The sequence below is a fragment of the Parasteatoda tepidariorum genome, chromosome X1, assembly GCF_043381705.1.
Source record: "Parasteatoda tepidariorum isolate YZ-2023 chromosome X1, CAS_Ptep_4.0, whole genome shotgun sequence".
Classification (NCBI taxonomy): Eukaryota; Metazoa; Arthropoda; class Arachnida; order Araneae; family Theridiidae; genus Parasteatoda; species Parasteatoda tepidariorum.
Window position 1 is genome coordinate 67,483,396 of NC_092214.1, and position 26,448 is coordinate 67,509,843.

Sequence of the window (26,448 nt, forward strand, 5' to 3'; positions counted from 1 at the left end):
TCGCCAACATGTTATAAAATTTGCAGCAATTGTGTACAATATTCGTCTGCTGAGAGACTTGAGAGATTTATTAAGTATGTGTGATATGAAATCGCACCCAAAACAATGCAGAATTAAATTTTTCAGTAGAAACTCGTATTTATGTACTAAAAAAGTAATATATAGCAACTATCAGATTTTAAAATTTGGTTAGTTTTGTTTTATTTTATTTTTTTTCTGAACTTTTGTGATAAAGTTACTTCTTGTACCATTCAATAATCTGTAATATGCGAATGACAACATTTCAATTTTATAACTATTGTAAGATTTTTGTAATATATTAGTCATGTAGCATTAGCGTGTTATTTACCACAAAAATCTTTACAAATGCTGAAAGATATTATTTCTCGTGTTTTTTAATTGTATCAATGCTCAGCCACCTTTAAATTTCAGAAATTATATTTCTTTCCTTTAAGCATTTAAACTGACATGGAATACCTTAAAACACAGCTGTGCATCAAAAACAAATAACACCAATGAATTGGTTAAACAAAAGTATAAATATAATCCTTAAATTAAGAGCAACTTTAAAACATTAATTACAGTAAGGAAATGTCTATCAAACACAAATTGACTTCTCTGATAAATACATTAGCTTAATAAGTCTTGAATTCAATTATCACAGCACAAAAGCAATTTATTACAGACGAACTGTGAACTCTCGCCGAAAAGTCTTCCAAAGACTATATAACTCTTGGGATCGTATGCAAATATCACCACTCTTTCTTCGTGGACGTGTAAGGTCTTCGTTGATAATCAATAAGCATCCCTCTATTCTTCAGAGTTACAGTGCAATTAGCAATGAAAAAAAAGAAGAACGGTAAAGATAGGAAGTTGCGCAGTGAACTTGAGAGCTTTACCAATTAGTTCCCAAATTACGAGCAAACTGCGCTTAGGATAATGAACAGATAAATGAACTGAATTCCGAGGGAAAATAAATGAACTGTGTCAGTTGATTCCTTTCCGTGATTTCCCTTAAGAGAAAACCTGGATCATTGGCTTTAGATGCTGACTGATAACACATCCGGTATTTCCGGAAATAAAAATTCTCATCAGTAATTGCTTCTTAAGCTGCTCTAGATTAAGGTCCAACTTTACAAGGGAAAGTTCGATCTTGAAGTAAAAACCGCGTCCCTGGTATGAATTAAAACTCCCGTCGTTTGCGTGAGACTTTCCAATGCTGTTGCTTGTTTCTTAAATTTCCGGGATACTTCAGCCAAAAGAGTTTTGACTATTCATTGAAATAAACCGTTCTCCCTCTAATTTCATTATTCTTCTGCTTTTAGCTTCCGTCCTCTTTGCTTGATTTATGCATCGTCAGATTACAGTTGCCATTCAGTGGAAAAGTTCGTCATGCATTGTCTAATTTTTAAAACCTACTTGTCTCTTTAATCGTCACTCTTCTGTGAAATAATTGAACTCACTTGTGAAACAGAAGAGCTTTACTTTATACTCGAAAGCACTCTTAGATACACAGGTTTATAAGCAAATAGATAGTTCTGGAAAAATATTTTAATTATCAATTCAATCCGTTATTCATTTAAAAGTTCATGACAAAACATTGTTACAAACTCAAGAGCTACATGATTAGAACCTTTAGATAAGCATTCCACTCAGGAGGCTAATTATAGAGATTTCTTTTTAATTATTCAAAATTAGAACATATCAAATTTTAAAATCAGTATTTTAAATCTCGGTATTAAATACTTGTGTTAATAATGCTTGTTTTGATAATTAATTTTTTTTTATCTTTGGCGTACATGGAGTCTACTTATCTTGAAGTCAATATCTCTTATTTTATATCTCACGAATGCTTAAGTGAGTCCTGGAGTTAAATCGCCTCCTCCTGTCTCCGGTATTCACATATGGAAATTTATATGGATTCAGATTTCCCATTTATTTAGGCACTAATTAATAATTTGGAGTATTTTTGCCTAATTTTATACATTAAAGCATATATTGTAAAATTTAGCTGTTTAATAATAATTTTAAGGCTTTAATTAACTCTATCTATTATCCCTTTATCTGTTTAATAAAAATCTATTTATCTAAAAGCCAATATATGTTATTTTATATCCCACGAAAGCTTAAGGGTGTCCCGGAGTCAAGTTTTCTCTCCCTGTCTCTCGTGTTAACCTATAGAAATTATACTTATTATCACATATTTAGAAAAAATACAAAACTGAAAACTGGATTTACTGAATAAATGGTGTTGTTTTTGCGTTGTTCTAAAGTATTTTTATAAAATTACCAAATTTTACCACATTTATCAAATTTTAGCATACCTTAAAACCATATTATATAATTAATTTTACCTAAATCTAAAAATCATTATCAAAGCGCTTCGGTAAAAAGTACTAATCTCTTGCTTTTATAGAACCATAAACATAGTAAACTTCATCATACTTATTTTCTCAGTGTAATGTCTGTGATTCTTAAATTAGCATTAATGCACTTTTCAAACACTTACTTATTTATTATTCAGCTTGAATTTTATTTCAGTAACAAAATCAAAATTGTTGAATAAACTACATTTTTATTTGTTTTCAAAATTAATAATTCTAATAAAAAAATTGCCCTTAGTAATCTTAATTGTAAATTGTTAATTACAAGCACTAAGGATTGTTGATTATAAATAATAGCCCTAAGGAATCTTAATCCATTTTTTTGGAATGTTACACGTAAATAGTCAAACTTTTTATCTCGTCTTTCGTAGTACTAACACACTTAAGGCATTTTTACATTTCTTTTTTTTTTCTAAATGAATATAACATTATATATAATTTTTCTTTAATGAATTGGAAAAAAAAAGCGGTCCACGTGATCATTTGCAAAATAGCGTGAAATATTTCAACACATGAATGTAAAGGAAAATAAGTGTAAGCGTAAAATTATAATTATATCTTAAGACATGCATGGAGAATGTACTTAAAAAATTATTTAAAAAAAAATTATTTAAAAAATATGTATTTAAAGAAGATGTAGTCAAAAACTATATACTTAAAAGAGATGTATTTAAAAATATGCATTTAAGAAAGATATATTTAAATGCGATCTCACACAATGTTATTTTTTAATTATTGTGCTGATGTATCATTTAAAAAAAAAGATTATTTCATATTTCAAAAAGAACAATGAGAAAAATTTAAATATCAGACTGTCTGTTACTATGGGAATTAGAATTTCAGCGTAGTGAAATTATATATTAAAACATGTGAGATAAATAAATACACATTGTTTTATTTATAAAAGTCGCATACTGAAAAAAGAAAGCTGTTAAAATACTATTTATATACAACGCATCTAGTCAGAATCATTTTTTCATGATTTGAAATATATTTAAAATTAACAAAAAAAAATATAACATTTGAGAGATAAAGGAAAAACCTTTAAGTCATAAAAGTAAGCGAAAACAAACTTGGTTGAATTTGTTTTATTTCCCTTAAATAAGATCAAAACTTATATCTTCCCTAAAATAAATATATTCAGATTAAATCCCCTTTGAATTGAATGAAATACTTCTAGACACAAAGCAGTTACATTCCAAGATTAGATGGAACATCTACATGATGTTTTTATCGTATTAAAAACCGCTGGAAGTGCGTATTCAAGTAAATGAAAAGAGACACGTAAATCTAGAAATTGCAGCAGCCGAAATAGCCTCGCGATGACAATAAGGAAGAAAGAAAGTAAATCCCGAGTGAAACAACCGATTCACTGCTTTAGATGCAAAAACGAATACGAAAATAGCATTTCAAAGCTAAAGTGTTAAGTTTGCATCGCTGCAAAAACTTCTATTACACTCCTATAGAGAATAGAAGGAATTTTTAACAAAAAATAATGCAACGCCAGGGAATAAGATGGACATACAATAGCGGTAAGACACAAACACATCTTCCACTTCGCCTTGAGTACTTCTATTCTAGACGAAAGATTTTTAAAAACTTGGCGAAACCAACACTAGCTGCGTTTTCATTTTTTTACCCTATTTCCTCTTCACATTCCTTTATTTTTTAAGTCTGAAATTTCAAGCGCCACCCCATATCTTTACACTTACGCATGCTGGACCACAATGCTAAGCTATAATATTTCTCGTCTCGAAAACTCAGGCTTTGGCATTAGCATGCAAAGCGCGACTTCTTTTTCTTTATTCGGGTGTGCACGGTTATTCATAGGCGTACCAGCTTAGAGTGAGATAAGCACAACAAGAGAAGATAAAAAAATAAAATAAATAGATAGATAAAAACAAGAAAACTCTAAGCAAGAAGATGCGAAGGAATGCTCGAATACGACTGACTTCGTGTTGTGTATTCTTAACTAGTAAAATATTTTCTTTTGAGGGAGTAAGTTAAATTGCGCGCGCTTTAGGGAAAGATGGAAGTCTCAAAAGCATAACATTGAATTGAGGGGAAGCGCCTCTCACGAAAACATTGTTTTTTCGGAATTTCTAAATTTTGATGACACTCTAGGCTTTGAGATCTAAGCTAAAAACATTATGAAATCCTGGCACGATTTCCGAAAACATTGCCGATTCTTTAAATAGAATTTTTGTCTGTAAATTTTTCCATTGTTTTTGGGAGACATTTTATGTTTTTCCCCTCATTGGAATGAAATGATCCTAGCACTTTTTTTGAAAAAAATAACAATAAATAAAGATTTAAAAATCGACAGTAAAATTATTAGTTTGGCTGTTAAAGTTGCACCGAAGCTACGCGAATGAAATATTGGCGCCGGTTTGCAATTTCCCATTCCAGCGGCTCTTAACGATCCGTTCTTCTTTTAGGTCTTTTTTTTAAGTACCCCCCAAAAAAAGAAAAATCATTGTCCTTTTATTTTCTTTTTTTTTTAGTTTAGATAACAAATTTTAAAGAAATAAAATATTGCTTTATCATTGGGTCCAATAACGACCAAGAGGAAAATCTCCAAAAAAGAGAGAGTTATTAAACGCTGCTGGATTGTAAATAAGCCGCCAGTTTGGTATCCATGGGTAATGGTTAACCAAGGGCAATACTGACGCTAGCTAACAATGACCATCCACAGTTTATATCAGAAAGTAGAATTTTGTTATAAACATCTGCCCTCCACATCATGCTTCCCAACCACCTAACCGAGTATTAATGATAGATTGTTAGAAAATAAAAACAGTAAAGACATTATATCAGGTAATAAAAAGAAGTTGATTTGAAACCGAATTCATTGAAAGCCCGATTTAATACCAAATAAAGTACACTTTATCACATTCTGAAATATAAAACCTTGTGTGGTTTTATTGGAGGCTGATAATTCTGAGAAAAAGAGATACAAAACTAATGACATCTAATAATTATTCACGAAATGCTTTTTCCTGAATCAATTAGATGTGATTAGATATTATTTGTAAGTACAAATCGGTCATGTGGGATATTGATTGAGTTGGTGGTTTAATACCGTTCAAACGGTTAAAGCACGGAAAGGTAAGATTTGGTAGATTAAGAGGGAGTTAGTGCGTATGAAGCTTTATGTTTCAATTTGTTTTCAGAATATATTAATAAGATATAACATTATACCGCTTTATGTTTCTTCATCTTTTTAACCAGTGATGTAAGTTTTTCAGTGCCTGCTGGAGAACATGTTTTGAAAAACTGCCTTTTTATGTTAAATTTAATTCACTTTTCACTTAATGTTTTTTTTCATTATTATTTTTACAAAAAATAGCAAGAAATAAGTATCGGCATCGCTCTTCTTCAATTTCACTACTCGACTAGGTGTAACGAATAAGAAAAACAATCTATAGAAACTAGGGATATATTTGTGATGGAGTATTAAAATTTCCTATTAAATGGGAGTGGAAATGGAGCTAGAGTGCACCTTTATTTACTTTTGAGTCAAATTAATTTTTGATATTTGTGTTCTAGGAATCATTCTTAATGGCTCAAGCAAATAATCCTAAATATGCTAATTAATTAATGTAGATAATAATTAAAGTTACGCCGACGGAGCTGTGTAGAGGTCAGGGTACTGGCCTTGCATCGGAAAGGTTCTGAGTTCGAATCCCGGGTAAGGCATGGATGTTCTTTCATTCTCTGTACTATCTGTTCTTACTGTGGGAGCAACGTTAGTCCACCTAAGAGGGCACCCCTAAAGGAGTGGCCAACATATCTTCCCTGTAAATGCCTCAAAATATGAAATTTTAACACAGGTGGTCATTAAAAATTTAAAGAATAATAATAATATTTTAAGTTGCAAAATCGAACAAAAAAAAGTGTTTCCCTTGAATAAACATACTTTTTTTTCAACGGATTCGGATTTCTGACCCTCAAAATATAGTGGTAGTCGAATTAGAAAAATATAGTTCGCAATGTTTGATCAGGAGAGCGGAACTTTTAACGTTAATTTGACTTTTTGCGTATATCACCATATTTTGAATCTTTTTATGCGAATAGAAAAAGCTTTTCACACAATCATAAAAGTCGTTTAGCCAATGATAAATCCGTGCAAAAAATAAATTTTGGTAAATATTTATGTTCTTTTTATATTTTATTTAATAATAGTCAAATTTTGAATAATAAAGCATGCAATTTTTACAGCATTTTAAGAAATGTAATTTTTCACGACGGAATACAAAAGTTGAGCGAAATCAATCTAGTAGTTCCTGAGAAATTGAATTTTAAAAATAGTCAGATGCTTAGAACTCCTTGATTTGCACTTTACAAGACAATAAGAAAGGCTTACCATATTGACATGTTGTTGATTGATTCAAAGCGTCTGTGTAGATAAATTTGCTTTACTATATCAACTCTCTGCGGTTCTTTTGCTTTTCAGCTAACTTTATTTACTGGCCATTACAGTTACAAAAATTATAGAGGGTAGCCACGATATTGAAAGTATGGTCCCAATATTTTGGACAGGAGAGCGGTTCAAAGTTTGAACCTCTTACTGTTAATTTTACTTCTTTCATTTTTCGCTATACCTCGAAACTTTTTAAGCGCATTGGAAAAATGTTTGCAAATAATCATGAAATTCGTTTATCCAAAGTTGAATCAATGCAAAAAAGAGCTTTTAGTAAATATTTATTATTTTATTAAGTAACAGTCAAAAAAATTTTGATCGAAAATGTATACAATTTTTGCATCATTTTAAAGAATGCAATTTTACGTTGCAAAATACAAAATTTGAGCGAAATTAGTCGAATGGTTCCTGAGGAATTGAATTTTAAAGAAGTCCGATGTTTAGAACTCCTTGACTTCTGTTTTTTTAGACAATACTAAAGGTTTTATCATATAGTCGTGTAGTTGATTAATTCAAATCGTCTGTGAAGATAAGTTTGCTTTACTATGTCAACTTTCTGTTGTTCTTTTGTTCTTATACTAGCCTTATTTATTGATCATCACCGTTACATAAAGTCCCGCAGTGGACTGATCGTTTAGACACGGTTCCCAGCAGATCACCGAAGTCAAGCATCACTGACTGCGGTCAATGTGCGGGTGAGTGACCACTTGGATTAGTCTGTGTAGGGACCGAAAGTGTGCGGTATTGGTCCTCGTTAAGCTGTTCGACAGTAAAGTGCTCGACATCGCATGCAGGTCGTCGGGCTACCGAAGCAGGGGTGTCATCCCCTCTGCAGAGGATCAAAATTGTAATGGCATGTCCTCGAATCATACTCAGGGACGTTTCTCAGACCGTCGCCAATAGCCCATTGTGCAGCTCTAGTGCGACGTAAATGAACTACAACAACAACCGTTACATAAATTATTTTTAGTCCCGCTTATTATGCGTTTACTAAAGATTTATACTTAGATGTTCTAATAATAAGTATTTAGTCCAAAAATAGCACTGTTCCGTTATGTTTGAATAAATTCTGATTTCGGGGTAAGACCAGGTTCTACCCGGCTTTTCTCCCATCCCCTTCTTGTGAATCTATACCGGGCCTACGAAAGCTTCAGTGCAGAGGAGGAAGAAGATAACTGCACTAAAAGCTGAACAAAAACTTTTCAAACCCCAGGAGAAAATTTATTGTGGGCTCCTTTCTCAAAGCTCTAAAAGTCTTATTTTCATATTTTGCAAAATTTTTCTTTCTGAATCTTTATACAAAATTGTAACTCTTACATAATTATAAAAATAATTATCTACAATTTTCTCTTTAAAAGCGAATTAATTTCATTCAGTGCGATAACAACTACAGCTTTAGTGTAACATTAACAACCAAATTAATTAATTTGTAAGAAAATTCAGTCGGTGCCTCAGCCGTGTTGTTTTCGGGGACAATTGCCCCCCCCCCCTTTTAGTAAGGCCTTGACTACATCACATGCATAATTTCTTAAATTGTCTTATATAATAGAAATGTCTACTACTTTTTCATCGAAGTTCTTGTATTTCTAAATTTCCCATGGAGATAATATGTGAACCCGGTCTTTCCCCTCTAGTCGGATATGACAGGGTAATTTGACTTTTTGTAGAAAAAAAATCGTTTATAAAACATGAAGTATACCGATAACTTTTAAGGAATAATAGATAGTGCACAACAAAACAATGAATATCTTGATTAAATCTGATGGTTTATTGTGGAAGAGTTCAGCTCAATCAGGCCTTCGATCTTAGTTACATAGTCTTACCCACGTTTCGCTACCATTGATGCCACTGAATAGTGAGACGAATAATTATGTATAATATATAAAACTTTGAATTTCACTAATTCAGTACGACGATTTTCATTAGCAAAATAAAACTGGACATTTAAAATTAACTAACTATTCTTTTCCCTATGAAAGAACACTCTTTTTGAAACACATGCACAAGCTCATATCCATTGGACGCCATTGCGCTAACATATATTACAAGTATTCGTAACGTATACGTAATAACGTATTTCGTTTAAGGACAATGTTTTGATTTAGTGAATAAATTTTTGGCTTTTTTGTAAAGTTAGAGGTACTTATATTTCATAATTAGAACGGAAGTGAACAATATCTTTGATGGTGAAGTCTGTGTTTAAATTATTCATGCCACTGCATTATTTTGCCAAAATAATAATTATTATTATAATCTGATGATCAACTTTAACGGATATTCTTTTTCATCTTTTGAACTTAACTGGACGTGAAAATTGTCTTCTTTATTCACTTATGTTTTTAGTATTATGGTTGTAAGTTTAATATACTGTCCGCCAATAAAAACGGACCCCACTGAATAACTTTTGATCTAATGATTGGATCTTCATGTTATAAAACTCATTCTTAATGATTAGAGGGGTGACTTCAAATATGATAATTAATTCGTGATAGACAATATTTTAAGTTACAAAATCAGACACAAGAACGTACTTTCTCTGAATAAACATACAATTTTTATAACGGATTCAGATTTATAACCGCCAAAATGTAGGGAGTAAACTCAATTTGGGAAATATGGTTCCAATTGTTAGGTCAGGATAGCGATCCGAAGTTTGGGCCCCTTAATGTCAGTTTTACTTTTTGCGTATTTATCCATATCTCAAAAACATTTTAAGAGAATTGAAAAAACTTTGCACACACTTATAAAATTCGTTTATTCAAAGGTAATTCCAAACAAAGAATAAAGTTTAATAAATATTTATTATTTTCTATTATTTTATTAAATAATAATCGAAAGAAAACTCTGAATAGTAAGCTATGCAATTTTTATACCATTTTTAAATATGTAGTTTTTGCGTGGCAAAATGCAAAATTTGAGTAAAATCAGTCGAATAGTTTCAGGGAAATCAAATTTTAAAAAGGTCGTATTTTCACTTATACGCAATCAAAAATGTGTTGTTTTGAGCTAAAAAATAATCTGATAATCTGAACTGTTCACATAATTTAAACTTCATGTACTCAAAAGTGAGTAATAAATCAAGAATTAATTTAATTGCTCACAAAACTAAAAGTTATATAAACTCAAAAATTTTATAAGCCAGAAATAACTTGAACTGTTCATAATATCGCAAATTTTATGTACTCAAAAATCATTAATTTTAACATAAAATTAAATTAAAATGTTATCATATTGAAAAAGGCACATGTGCTCAGTAATGAGAACACGCTTCTCTAAAAATAAGTACATGCTACACAAAGATTTTGCAAACACACGTTATACTAATTTTTAAATACTTTAACTTGTTCTTAAGCATTCAGTTTTAATTTCGTTTTTTAAACAAGAACTTTTCTCAGTGTCTGAACACCAAATTATTTGGTTTTTAGGCAATCAGAAAAATTCTTAAATATAAACCAAAGCTATAGTATGCCCGTTTGTATACTTTGTTTGTGCATTATTTACGTAGTATTTTGCTTTAGTCTACGCAATGCAAAGTACACTCTATCCTCCTTTAGGATTACAGTAAAATGTTACCACAATGGTAGAATTAAACTTTTACTGTAAATTATGCGTGTAAAGTAGCCCCTAGTAAGCCATAATACAATTTGTTATCCGCAATGACGGCACGATCGGTTATCTAATATTTATTTACTGAATTTTAAAACCATTCACATTGTCATATGGGTTGCTGAAGCTTAAGTCAGTTATTGCATTTAAAATTGCAAATTATAATATTTTAATTATGTTTTCATACAGCAGACTTTCAAATTATTGGTATGATTGGGAAATAAAAAATAGACAATTTAATTGTTACATAATACGACGCTAATAATTAAAATAATTCAAAAAGAAGTAGAGGGACATAAAATTTAATGTCATGCAACTTAAATGGCCTCAAGTTCCACTGAACAATTTCTAAACAATACATGGTGAAAAAAATATGGTATACTAGCACAACGCATTTACCTTTTTTTCCCTTTCTGGATAACTCACAGAACGTGTAATTTGATCCCGAATAGTCCAATTTGTTATCCTAAAAATTAGCATTTCACTAAGTTTTACATTAAAAATTATTAAAACATATTTTTCTTATAATTTCCGCATAAATTAGTTTTTATGGTAAATGAAATAGAAAAAGAGATAAATATTTCTTACCCACGAACCAATAAACATTATTATCTAGAACGTTATTGTCACGGATCTAAGAAAGCAATAAATTACAATAAAAATAGAATTATTCTCTGACGAAAACGGAAAATATGTTATAACACAAATCCACCTAAATCACGTAAATTTTTACTTTTTGTGAAAAATTATGATTAGTTTGGTCCCAATTACCTTAAAAATCTCATTGTTTAATTATTGAAAGTTATACTTTCTGAGCCAAATATTTTTTTTTCTTACTTATTGAAGCTCCCAAATTACAATTCCGAATCCCTACAGCCAAATTGAGACAAATTTAATTAATGATGCGAGAGTAAGGGATTGCTACAAATTATTAATTCAGTGTAGCAATTAATTTCTTGTTAACTAAAATGAATAGATACATTTTTGTTCATAAAAACGTCTTTGAGAAATTTTCTTCGTCGGAAACATTTACTTATCGAGAGCGATGAATGAAAATTTAAAAGAATGTCTCCAGAAAATATTAATTAAAAGAGTGAGTCGGTTGGAATTTAAACCTTGAGCAGTTTCTTATTATTGTTACTATTATTTTTCAAAAACACTAAAATCAAAATTTTTTATGTGCATGAAGCTTTCAAAATAAGCGTTGCAAAATGGTCTTATTTTAAAAGAATACTAAATAAATGTAAATAAATGCATAAAAGTCTTATCAAAATTACATTATATTACTATATAAACTATATAAAATACTATATAATACATAAAAAATACATAAAAAATAATATATATAAAATACTAAAAAATACTATATAAACTATATTAATTACTATATAAAATACTAAATAATTTTTTTAACATTCTTCATTGGTATCCTTTTGGAATTCAAGATATTATATTTTGATTTCAAACGTTAGGATGTAATTGAGTGTTTATGCATAATATATTTTTTAAGATATACTTTTGATTATTATCTTATCATAAAGTGGTGAACGTAAAAGACTCTGACGCTTTTCTGTAAAACTAACTTCTTATTTTACACGAAATAAATCTATAATTTTTCTTAAATAAAGTATTACTGAACTCTTTTATGGTAAACTTTTAAGTTTAAACATTTATATGAAGTATGTAGTATGTACTACTTTTAGCATCTAACTATACTACTTTTGGCATACGAACATTTAATTATAAGACGCAGATTTAGATTTTAATTTTTAAAAAAAATTATTTTACTTCTTTTTATCTGACTTTAATAAACATTGCAATCCTTAGACTAAAACGAAGTTTTTTAAATTTGAAATGCCGTTTACCAAAATCTTGAAAAATGAGTTTTTGGGAAGGGATAACAAAATTCGCGGACTATCCGCAATTTTTGTTATTCGCGATGTCCTTGCTACACTATTTCGATGATGATTGGGGCTCTGTATTTTACATATTAGGACCGTTTATACCATAGCAAGTGGAAATTATTGTACCTAAGTTATTATTACCAAATTAATTAAATGTCGCTTTAAGTTTGACATTTTAAAATGTGTTCATTTGTCGTATTTACGTGTAATTCTAACGGATTTACTATCCTTTTTTTAAACTAATTTCCAACATGTGAGAAAGGAGCTATCATTTGATTAAAGAAAAAAATAATATTTTTTTTATTTGATTTCAATAATCATTACAAAACCTTGAACTGAAAAAATATTCTTTAGAACTGAAATGCCGTTTACAAAAATCTTGTGAAACGAGGCTTCGGAAAGAAACAACAAAATTCTCGGATTATCCGCGATTTTTAACATCTTCGGTATCTTTGTTACCCGATTCCGCGATTAATTGACGCTCTGTGTTTTACATATTATGACCGATGATATTATAATTAGTTGAAATTATTCTACATAGACTTTGATAAGAAAATTTAAGCAATATCGCTTTAATTTTATCGTTTAAAAATGTATTTTATTGTAATATACTTCTGCGTAAATCTATCAGATTTGCGATCTAATTTTTTAAACAAATTTTCAACACGTGAGAAAGGAACTAAAATTTAATTATAAGACTCAAATTTAGTCTTTTAATTTAAAAAAATCCTACTTCTTTTTATCCGACTTTAACAATCATTACAAAACCTTAGAGTGAAAAAAATTCTTCAGAACTAATATGCCGTATACGAAAATCTTAAAAAACGAGTTTTTAGGAAGGGATAACAAAATTCGATTATCCACGATATTCTACCTAAGATTTTATTAACAAATTTATTGAATGTCACTTTAATTTTGTATTTTTAAAACGTGTTTATTTGCTTTATACTTCTTATAAAACTGGCGAGATTATGATCTTTTTATTATCAAATATCCAACACGTGAGAAAGGAGCTAACATTTAATTATAAGACTCAGCCTTAGTCTTTTAATTTTAAAAAGAAAAGTCCCACTTCTTTTTATCTGACTTTAATAATCATTACAAAACCTTGGACAGAAAAAAATTCTTTAGAACTAAAATGCCGTTTACGAAAATCTTGAGAAACGAGTTTTTGGGAAAGGAATTTCAAGCAATGCTCGTAGCATTTTGTAATTTATTTTTCCTAAAAAATCTAAACTGGACTTCTTTTCAAGACTGTCTTTCCACAATCCAATCCACATCTCTCTGAAAGAAGCATTTTTACCTTCCTTCTTTTTCTTTATTATTTTTCTTCCCTTGAAGAAAGAAAACGCTTTTCAGAGCTTATACTGGTGGTTCCAGTTAACCCCAAAGAGTGTCGAAGTACCTGACGCGTGTGCGAGAACTTGGGTTAGAAAGAATTCATTCAAGTACTTGACGCAACGGTCCAACGATTTAAGTGCTGCTGATCGTCGAAAGAAAAGGACACAGTTTCTATCAGGTCCGTGAATCTCTTGGAAACGAACTTTCAATCAGTAGAAGATTACTGGGGCGCAACTCAAATCCTCTCAAAAGACGAAGACAGACTTCCAAAGATCTTGGTAATTGGAAGGAAATACTGGACAGGATTTGCATTGCTTCCTATTCCATATTCATTACGCCACCGAGGAAGATTCATTTCAAACTAAGAAGATGGTAATAAAAAGCACGACATAGGCGTAACAGATCATTTTCTCATCATAATCGCATTTATGCATTTAACTTTGCGTGTAAATTAAATTCCGCTTATCTCCAGAAAAATACATTTTTAGAAATAATGTAAACTAATTCCATTCTCTTGTGATGGAAATTTATTTTTGTTTACATTATAAATTGATTTGTTTCTCTTAACAGTTTTTAAACACTTGAAAATAGTCTTTAAAATACTGAGAAAAAGTATGGTCAAAACTACCAGAATATGGTAAAATTTACCGAGTTTCTGGTTCTATGGGACCACCATAAAGCTCGATAATTTTTACCAAAGCTCTTTGGTGAGAATTTTGATAAAATTATGAATTAAATGTGATTTCATAATACGTAATAAAATTTAATAAATATGGCAAAATTTGATAATTTTGTCATGATACCATTGCTAATTGCATAAAAAACATTTATATGGTTGAATTTATCAGTTTTGCATATTTTACTTAATATGTGGAATTAAGATCTATTTTTTATAAACCAGAATTTGCGATAAACCATTACCAAATGAAAGAAAAAATTAGCAAACGAATGGTTTAAATGCAGTAAATTTTGGTTTCTTTAACCTCCTATGGGCATTTTGTTATACCATAAATGTCATTACCATATGGTACTCTAATTTTAGCATAATTATTTTCTCCTCGGAAAATGCATCTATTATTTTATTTTGTTTTACTTTTTGTGCACTATTAAGGACGTAAACTAATTTTTTTTTGTTAAAATCTTCCGTAAGATATTTTAAAACATTTTCTAAAATTGTATATTCTCACCTGCTTGATTATTATATTCAATTGCATGAAGCAAATGGAAATGTTATCATCAAATTAAATGTGATTCAATCTCTATAGAGTTGCCTTTAGTTTTTGAGATATATCATTTGAAATATAAACTTTCAAAAATGTAAAAATGAAATAAGTAATTAAAAATTAGAGTTTTGAACACTGTGAAATGAAGAAATTTTGTCTTGCTTCGCATTTTACTTGAGATCGATTATTTTTCATTTATGCAAGTGACCCTGTTTTTCTACTTACATGTAGTTTTTGACGCACTCCATATCCAACCACGTTTTTTATTTTTATTTTTATTTTTTTTTATAACCGTTGTTAAACAGCCCATCCAATTTTTGTGGTTACGACTGCTAATGTTCAACTACGTAGCCTTGTAATTTTGAACTCAACTCAAAACACTAGGGAACTCCTGGATCAAATATTGGGAGAAATTTTCCTTCTTGGTGGGTTTTTGATGGAACTTACTCGCATTTGTGTTACATCGAGAGGAAAACCACGAGAACCACTCACAGTTAGCCTGACGGCAAGGGGATTCTAACCCATGATCCGTCTACCACTGTGGATATTTCATGTCAGCACTTTAGTCGGTGCAAGCCGGATGCGGAATTCGTGTCACCCAGCCATGGCTGGGATTCAAACCCGGTTCTCCTCATTGGAAGGCAAACGCTATATCCCCTGAGTCATCGCGGCTCATTGCAGACGGTTTGGAAATTTTCTAGCTTAACTTAAGTTATGACTGTTTCATCCTTCGAAATCATTAAGATTAGATTGGCACATAGCATTTCAAAATCTAATCATGAGAACAAAAATTATTCAGACTCTTTTTCCACTATGCAAAACAATGATTACCAGATTGTTGATAAATTGTCGAGAAAATGTTCATATTATTTTGTATAATTTAAATTAAATTAAATTAAAAACCAAGATAGTTTTATTCCACAAACCTTCTTGTCAGGAACCTTTGATAAACATACGATCATGTTACCTCATTTTTACGTTTCCTCAAGAGAGATAATTTAGCTTCTTAACATGCAAGTAATTGGCTAAAACTACTAGACAAGATTCGTGGCGAATTTCACTTAATATTCATCATTCCACGAAAAAAATTCATCACGCAAGAGTAAAGTCGAAATAAAAGTTTTCAGCCTGTAAAATTATTCTACCTTTATAAGAGCAACTATACATTCACCGTAACAAGGCAATATAAATATAGCTTACCTTTACGAATATGACAAAACTTTGAGAACTGATAAATGTTGGCGAAGTTTTTAGTGTCAAAGAATATTTCACACTTTTAAAATATTACCTGACTGCTATATATATCTTATGAAAATGTGTGCGTTAATGTTTCAGGCAGAGCTTGTCTTTTTCACTTATTTAAAATTTATTTTAGAAAATGCATATTGGAATATTTTGGAAATAATTATTTTTGCATTATGATACTTTATTTCTGATGATTTTTTAACATATTCTTATCTGCATTGTAGAAAATTATTAATAATTTTTCACTAGAAATAAGCCCATTTAATTTTGACTTAGGAAAGTTATTGTTTTACAGAATAAATAGAAAAGTGTTTTTATTTCAAAAAATTTCAAATAGTAAATTCTTTATTTTGCTAAATAAGTGAAACATATGTGCTTATAAAAATGTCCGAAATATTTGATTATTAACTTCCTTGGGCATTATTTAAATTAAGTAATCACTTTACATATCAGTATTCCATCAATTTGTTTCTCTATTCTTCGCTTTAGCTCTAAATAATGAAAAGACCATTTTACCTTTAAGGGCACCAACATTGTCTCGTAACCTTAGAACATGGATAGTATAGCATGTATGCCCTTGATAGCAATTTTTTATTAATTTTTATTTTTTTAATAATTTATTTCATTATTTTTTATTTTTTTAAATTAATTATTGCATAAATGTAAATTAGACCAAAAAATATCCTGTTTAAAAAGTATGCTTTATTAAGTGTGTGTTGATTACTTAAATATGCTATTTCGATCTTGGAATCAAAAGATATATTTAATTTTAAAATAAAAAGAAAAGCAGATGAAAAAGAAAAATAGGAAACCTCTTACAGTTTACCAGAATGAAATTGAACTCTCAATACAAATTCACCATGATATATTAACCACTAAGCGTCAATTGTGCAACAACATTGTGATTTATGAAGGCTGGGAACAGTACGCAAATCCTCTACACTGTAAAAAAATTCCGGTTCAAATTAGGGTATAAAGTACCGGCAATTTGGGCACATCATCTGTAAAATCCATTTTATCGTAAAATTCCTTTTTAACCTAAATTCTTTGTTTATCGTAAAATTTTACACCGTAATTTTTACAGTAATATTTATTTCAGTGATTTTACTGTTATTATAACTGTAAAAATTACGGTATAACAGATTTTTTGTTCCGTAATATGTTCCGGTAAAAATGAATTATAGATTATTTTTACCGGAATTTGATCCTGAATATTTTGCAGTGTAGTTTAGAGATTTAAATCGAGCTTATAGGTATAAAGAAGAGATAAGGATATAGAAGAAAGAGATAAATAACTAGCAAATTTCTACTATTTTTAGCATTTTGCAAGGATAGCAATGGAGTATTTTGTATGCAAACGGCGTATTGTTTAAAAGACAAGTTCTGACAATGAATAAATAATACTTTTCCTTTAACGTAAAATACTTCATTTCAAAAAAAATCAGACAACTTTTAAGTTAAATATTCATCACTTTTTAAAGTGAATTTTACGAAGAAAATAGCGTAGATTAATGTTAATAGAAGCTTATAGTAGCTTTCTTCACACTTGAAATGACTTGTCAAGCAAATTTGTATCATATTTTATCCTGTTTTCTACACGTCTAAATTTTTACGACGGGATGATACAGAAGTTAGTGCAATAATTTATTTAAGTTAATATACTGGCCATGACTGATTGATTTTTCCCTCATGCATTTTTTTTAACTTTTAAAACAGTAAATTTTCAATAAATTTGCGGAAAAACTGAAACTCAACTAAATTCACAGAAAAAAATGCCAGCACTCACCGTAAATATTCAGGAATAATTTTTAAAATAGAATTTGTAACAAAGCAAAATACTGGTTATAATTGGCAGTCACAAGATCATTAAGATCATTTCACACACTCATTTCCGACAATCATCAGGATCATTTTATACATCATTAAGAATAATTCATACACGAAGGATGCGCGATTCATCACTCCTGTATTTAAAGGTTTAGGAATAATAAAGAATAATATGAAAGTTATAAAATAGATTTAAAACCATTGACTAAGTGCGTATATATCTATACATACATTTGAGAGGAAATTTATAGAAAAGATAATTTTCAAAATTACAGAGAAAACATTTTTCCTGTAAAAAATACATGGATACTTAAAGGATCATAGCGTAACATTTACGTAAAGAATTTAAAACTTAAGTTAAAGACAATACGATTATTATAATACAAATATATTCTAATCAGCAATATATAACGGCGACAATAAAAAACTTTACTGCAAAAACAATGGAAAGAAAACTCTTAAAAACCATTTTTACCTACAAAAAAAAAAGTTCTTGTGACTTATAACTTTTATCTAGCTTGTAAAAAGTGCAAAAAAATCGCGAAGGATATTTACAATACACATTATCTCTTTCAAAGTCTTCCTCTGACAATATGCCTGTTTTCCTATGCGACCAAATACTGGCAAGTTTTCTCTAAAAACAAACTTCCTTCAACCTTTTTTCTTTTCCCTTTGAAAGTAATAAGCACTATTTATGAACAGAACCTTAAGATAATAGATACAGAAAAAGCTTTTAGTTTAGCTTCGTGAAAGTGATAGTGACAAATACTATGAAACAGGAAGTTTTACCCCCAAATAGTATCTTTTTTGGTATGGATAGAATGTATGACACCTTTCACCCTAAAGCTTATGGGATAAAATGGTTTTGCTATTCCTGAAAATAAGGTGTATCATAGATATATTTCAAGATCTTTGATTTAACTATCATTCATCTTTAGAATTCTACTTTTGATTTTTTTTTCTTTCGATGCACTTTAGAAAATGCTCTGTTGATTTCATGATTTTATATCTGTTTAGATACGTGTATCTTTTTTTGAATAATAGGAAGATAAAAAGCTTAAACTTGTAATTTGCACATGTGAAAGTTTTAATGTATGGATATGAATATACAGACAGTGGACAATAAGTAATATACCTTAGATTTAAATTTTATTTGATATTTTTTTGTGCTCATGTTCATGAGGACATTAATACTACTTTTTTTGCAAGCATACAGAGTTCATTAATGTCCGGAGAAATACTGAATAGCTTTTGATCTACTGCTTGGATCTTCACATTCTAGAACTCAATCCTTACGGTTCGAGGGGGTGACCTCAAATATGCTATTTAATTAGTGCAGACGATATTTTAAGTTATGAAACTGGACACAAAAACGTGCTTTCGCTAAATAAACATACCATTTTTTACTGATTTCTCTCCCTCATCAAAATGTAAAGGGCAGCCGTAATCTGGAAAATAATGTAACAATAATTTAGTCAGAAGAGCTGTCCTAAGTTTGTACGTATTTCGCTACATTTTAAGAACTTTCCATGTAAATTTTAAAAAAAAATATTATGCTCACAATTCTAATATTCATTTATCCAAATATAATTCCATGCAAATAAACTAATTTTAGTAAATATACAATTTTTTATTATTCATTTAATAAAAGTTGAAAATTTTTTGAATTGTACGATTTTTTTACATCGTTTGAAGGAATATAACTTTACATATTAAAATATAAGTTTTAAAGAAATTCAGTCGAATAGTTCCATAAAAATCGAAATTTGATTTTTTAAGTAATATTTTTTTTAATTATTTGGCAACCATAAATTTTATTAAATATCAGCTTTTACTTAATTAGTAATTTTTTACTAATGTAACGTTTATAATAGCAGTTTACTCTTTTGACCCTCAAGTTTTATATTTTGTATTAACATTCAAACTAACAATGCATACACTATTAAAAATTCTGAATCAAATTACGGTTAAATGCACTGGTAATCAATGCTCCAGTACTTTTTGTGTAGAATCCATTTATACCGTAAAACTTTGCAGAACAAAAAATCTCATTAACCTTAATCTTTAATTTAATATTTACTTTAAAATCTTTTTATCAGGTAAATATCACTGTAAAAATTACGGTATAAAATTTTACGAGTAATAATTGATTTTACTGTAAAATGGATTTTACGGATGTTGCACTTTGGATGCCAGTATTTTTTTCCGAAATTCGACCAGGAAATTTTTACAGTGTACAAAACTTAACTATACATTCAATTTGTTCTCTGATACTTCAACGTAGTATCTTGCACCTTTTGAAATTTCAATCTGTCGAGCAATTACGATTTCACTCTACTCAGTAATTGAAACGTTGGTTTAAACATTTGTTTTGCTGAAAATGTTTTTTTTAACTCAAACAGAATTACGTTTAAGTAAACGTAGTTGAATGCATTTTTAAACAGCAAAAAAAGTATACCCACAGATAAAAATCAAAATCCAATAGATTTAGGATTACGATTAAATGGAAAATTCCAAATTCCAGCTTTAATATATGATTCTTTCTGGTGCTTTTTCTTTTATCAAAGACAGAAATAAAGTATTTTGATAAGTAAGTGTAATTAAAAAAGAATGATATGAAGTATCAATCAGCGTTTTTAATGAAACCCTCAGTTTATAGTAATTCTATACCTTTTACGCATTGTTTCGGCATAATTAATTAACAAATATTGCTTGAAATATATTACAATATAATTTAATTCTGCAAGTAATGCAATATAAATTTACTCACTTATGTAAAATTAAAGAATGCAGTTTTTCTCAACTAACTAAAAAAGCTATTGAAGAGTGAGGGACAAAGTAATGTAAACAAATGAATAATTTTTGTTATTTATCTCCCAAAATTTACTGTGAATTTTAGAAAATTGGAAGATTTTGAATGCTAAACTTTCATATGCTGTACAAGACAAAACTCTAGATTGTTAATAAGCAAATTAAAAAAACGGATTTTATTGTGAAAAAGTAGATTTTTAATTTTTGCATTAATTTCAACTGCAGACTATTTTCATTCATCGTTTCTAAGAATAGGAGACATTATTTTATTAATGAATGAACTTATCCCATACTTTAATAGTACTTACTGATTTGTCTTTCTTCAATTAATGGATAATGAGCTTAAGATAAGAAATGACTATACGAGACTAGTGTGAACACATAATTTTTGGATTAGAAAAAACATGTTAAGATGATTAGAATATTCTGGTTGTAGTAAATTTAGGTTAATGTTATCAAGAAATTACTTTTTTAAGACACCACTTAAACTTATCAGTCCTTAGTTTTCCTTGCAGACATGTTTTCTTTAAAATATAATATATAGTGGTTTTGTTAAACGTATAAAATGATCAATGTTTGTTTTTTATTCGTTACTACTATGACATTTTTTGAGGTAACATCCTGTTAAGTTTTAAGCACTGAAAAACAATTATGGTAAAAGCTACCTGAATGTGGAAACATTTACCGTGTGTCTGGTTGTATGAGAACACCAAAAAGCTTAGTATTCTATTCCAAAGTGCTTTGGTAATGATTTTGGTAGAATAAACTTTAAAAAATACTATTTTAAAACATATGATGAAGTTAGGTAAATTTTTAATATGATACTTTAGAGAATGGCATAAAAACCTTTTATCCCATTGTTAAATAATTTTTCAATTTTAATATTTATTTTTTACTAAATGTGTTCTAATAAAAAATTTAATTTGAAACTGCAATTTCTTGTAAACCATTACCATATGAACTCAACAATTAATAAATGAATGGTTTCAATACCATATATTTTAGTTTTCTAAGCCAGATTAGTTTTTTTTTTTGCCGAAAATGCTATTACCATACAGTATGGTAATTTTACCAGAATTTTCTCACCGTGAAATAAAACCCTAGTGCAAAAAGAAAATAATGAAGAACAGTACGGCACTTTTAGCAGAATTTTTTATTAAATTTTATAAGTTATCAGGAAATTTCTTTTATACGATACCACTTAAAATTTTAAAAATCCATTTGCCCTCAATTTTCGTCAGAGATATTTTCCTTAAAATAAAAAATTTAGGGATTTTGATAAATGTAATAAATGATAATTTTTTTTATTACTTACCACTGTTAGAGATTTCTGAAACAATATCCCGTTTGAATATTCTGCACTGAGAGAAAGTGTATGGCAAGAACTATCAGAATATGGTTAAATTCACCATGTCTTTGTGCTATTGTAACACCAAAAAGCTCAGTAATTTTTACTGAACCGATATGGTAATTATTTTTTGAAGTTAGCAATAAAATATGATTTTACACTATGTGAAAAAATTTGGTAACTTTATTTCTCGATTTTTAGAGCAGGGAAACCATATATCCGGTCAAATTTATTTATTTATTTGAATTTTTAATTTTTACTAAATGTGTAGTATTGAAAACTATGTTTTTTGAAATCGGAATATCCGATAAACTGTCACTACATAAATAGAATGTTATAAATATCATATATTTTGATTTTATTAACCAAAAATGTCATTACCATATAATTTGTAATTTTACCGAACTATTTTTCCTTGTGTGTAATAATAACTGAGGTAAGAAATGATTGCTTCGTTTTGTAATCACTTATGAACATCACAACACAATATGACATTTATTTAAATTTTTTGTAAATAGTAGCTGTTAAAATCGTTGCGATTCTCCTTTCCCAAATGTCAAATAATAAGGCATGACATTTTATACCACTTAACATATTTAAGAAATCTCACCTGAAAAAATAGAAGAATTTGGTATATATGTATTTATTATAGGTATTACTTTTTAAACCTAATTTTAAAACAAAAATTGTTCAATGTTATTTACTAAAGACAGTACTTATTACAAAATAAAATGATTCTCATTTTTGTTTTATTGACTCTTTTATAAGTAACAACAAATTAAATCATTTTAAAACTTGTCTGTACTAACACCAGGACGTGTCCAGCATAGTCTCAAATTTATCAGAAGTGTCCGCACTAGCCTTCTCTCTCCTGTATATTGTTTCCTATTTCTAGAACAGCCCGTCCATAAAACGAAACCACAAAAGTAATGAAGATAGTCATTAAATTTCAATCACTAAATGCTATTAACTAAATACCAAATTTCAATCAATAATATTAAATTTCAATCACTAAATGCTATCAATTAAATACTAAGCTTCACCAAATACTATCAATTAAATATTAAATATCAATTTATAAATACTATTAACCAAATACTAAATTTCAATGGCTAAATACTATCAACTAAATACTAAATTTCAAGGACTAAATACTTTAACTAAATACTAAATTTTAACCAGTATATCAATAATAAAACTGTGTTTTAATGTTCTATATAATTTTTAATGATATAAGTTAAAACTGTATTAAAAAATAATATACTGTTACTGTAATATCCCTCTTTACATGGTCACTTAATGCAATAGAGTACAGTTTTTAAATTAAACGATTTCATGATATACTACATACCTATTTATATAAATATATTAGATGATTAAAAGCAAAAGAAAATTCAATACATTAGCAAAGAGACCACCTTAATTAAAAATGTGTGTTTACCCTTTTTTAATTCAGATTCATTAAAACTCTTTTGATATCTTTGCTATCAAAAAAATTTTTATATGGTCAAGTATCAACCGTTGTATTACAACTCTCCAATAACCATGACTTGTGAACTATATAATCTAATAGAAAGTGCCATTCAGACATATTCAGATATTTTAATTCTGATTCATGAAAATGCTTCTTATATATTTGCTTCTAAAAACGCATTTAATATAATCACTGAGCAACCATTGAGTTACAACTCTCCGACAAACATAATTTGTGAATTTTATAATCAAATAGAAATATTCCCCCTGACATATAGATGTGTTAATTTCGATTTATAAAAAGGATTCGAATATCTTTGCTTCTAAAAATGTATTTACAACCGTTGTATTATAACTAACACTCCGACTATTGTAACTTGTAAACTGTAAATCAAATAGAAACTGTCATCCACACATGAAGATATTTTAATAGCGATTCATAAAAATGCAACTAATACCTTTGACTTCAAAAATATTTTTTTTTATATAATCATTGATCAAAAGGTTTATTACCCAAAGGTTATTTATCCAAGGACCATAATATGCTAACTTTATAATCAAATAGAAAGTGTCATCTAAACATACGCAGATATAGTCTTAATAAATAAATAAAATTTAAAAAAAATAAAATAGTAAAACAGTTTTAAAATAACAATCAAAAAGATTTAATTCAAAACGTCAACATGAAATCCTAAAACTGGATTTTATACTTCCGATAAATATTTAAGTAAATTATATTTAACGAAAACAACTTTTCTCAATAGAAAACCAGTTTAATAAATCTGTGACTCTATAATACTTAAAATATCTAAATGATTTTAAAGATTTCTAAAATATATGCAAACTAGTAAAACAACTGATCGTTTGAAAAAATTAAGCATTTATTTCGATTAAATCAAAATGAATAAAAAAATATTTCTATAAATAAGAACATCTGTGTGAAGAAATACTATTCAAAAAGACAAATTTCTTTTAAGAAAAATATTAAATGAATATTTTCTCATTTCTTTAGTCTTATATCAGCAATATAATTTCCTCTTAAACTCAAAGGATCCATTTCGATTGAAAACCGCTAGCTGTGAATTTTGAAACAGAAAGAAAGTAATAGAAATTTCGAGAGCAAGTGCGAACTGAAACACTCATCATACCTGAATTAGTCGTTCAGGTAGAATTGTGATAAATTTTCTTCACCCCGGAGATTTGAATGATTTCTTATTTTAAAGAAGAAAGCAAACAATTGCTTCTTTTAAATTTTTAGTTACGATGCAAGTTTGTAAGAAATTTCATTTTTGATAATTTATTTCAATTCAGGTGAGGGATATAGTTTCGATTAAATTTCTATGAATAGCGTTGCCTTTTTTTTCGGCCTTGCTATTTGTCATTTTTGGGAAATATGAAATTTGAAGAAAAAAAATATACCTAGAAACATATTTTTTATTTCCTTTGGACTTGGAAGCATGTAAAAAATGAATAAGCAATGAATAAAAAAATGACAAATAATGAATTTATTTTCTTTTCGCTTCTATGCCTTGTACAAATATTTTGACAAATGATGTGGTAGGAGTATGATTTACCACTTTATCTTTCACATTGAGCCATTGAAAGAGTGAAACATAATAATAACTAAACGTATAATGGCGAAACGTAGAGGAGCCTGTAGACAGGAGTTAAAGCTTAATTTTTATTAGCTATAATTCCTTTTATTTTTATCAACAGCACCCTGAAACTTTTGTCGAACCTGATGTAGTCTTTCAGTTAGAATTTTGATATATTTTCTTCATATGCTGGAATAATTACAAATAGCGAAGAAAAAAGTCGGTGCTTCACTTGAGTTTGTAGTTACGAGACAAATTTTATTTACTTTTGGTTGTTTGCATTTATTCCAGTGAGATCAAAGATATGCATTTTTTGGTCTTCTGTAAACGCTACTCATGGAAAATATAAAATTGGAGAAACTATACGTGTATATATACTACCCTACAAAAATGGAAGAGTAACTTTCAATTTTTGACATTTTTTGAATTTCCCAAGGAGTAATTAGAGAACTTTCTTGTGAATTTAGAAGTGTTTCGCTCATGAAATTTTTTTATATTTTGCAATAAGATTTGAGGGACTTTCAGAGGTTTGAGGGACTGACAATAAATTATAAAAGAAAACAAGTATTTATGAGCAGAGCATTTGGTCCGAAAAATCAAGCAATAAGATTGTAACTTGTATCTATTACTTTGGTTTTAATTTGTTATAACTACATAAAGTTTCGTAAACTTAACCTAAATATTTTTGAACACATGGACATCTTTATAAAAAACTAAATTTTTTGTCATTAACTTAACAAAATATTCAGTAAAACTATACAGAATTTTTTGAGCAATTACGAAATTATTATTTTTATTTATTAATTACGAAATTAATATTTTTAAATTTTAGTAACATGCAAACATGCATGTTTTGATAATTTACACGAAAAAATAATTTTAAATTTTTACAAGCAAGAGCAGTATAAAAGAACTACTTTAAATACCCATTGTTGGAGCATTTTTTTAACATTTTTTTTCTACAAGCTTTCAAATAATATTTTTGTAATTAATTTTAATTGCTCCAAAATGCTTTTCTTTTTTTTTTAATTTTACTGAATAATTTAAAAGTTTTAAAAAAATAAGACAAGCATTTTTTTTTTATATATTATTATTAAAATTTATAAATAAATATTTAAGCTGGGTTTAGGAACTTTTTCACAGTTGTTGTTAATAACAACCAAAGTTTATTGTCTGGCATAGGGTGTTCAAAAATACATTTTTTCTTTCGAAATTTGACTAAAATGTCAGAAACTGAATGTCTCTCGTATATGATAGTATGGTAGTAT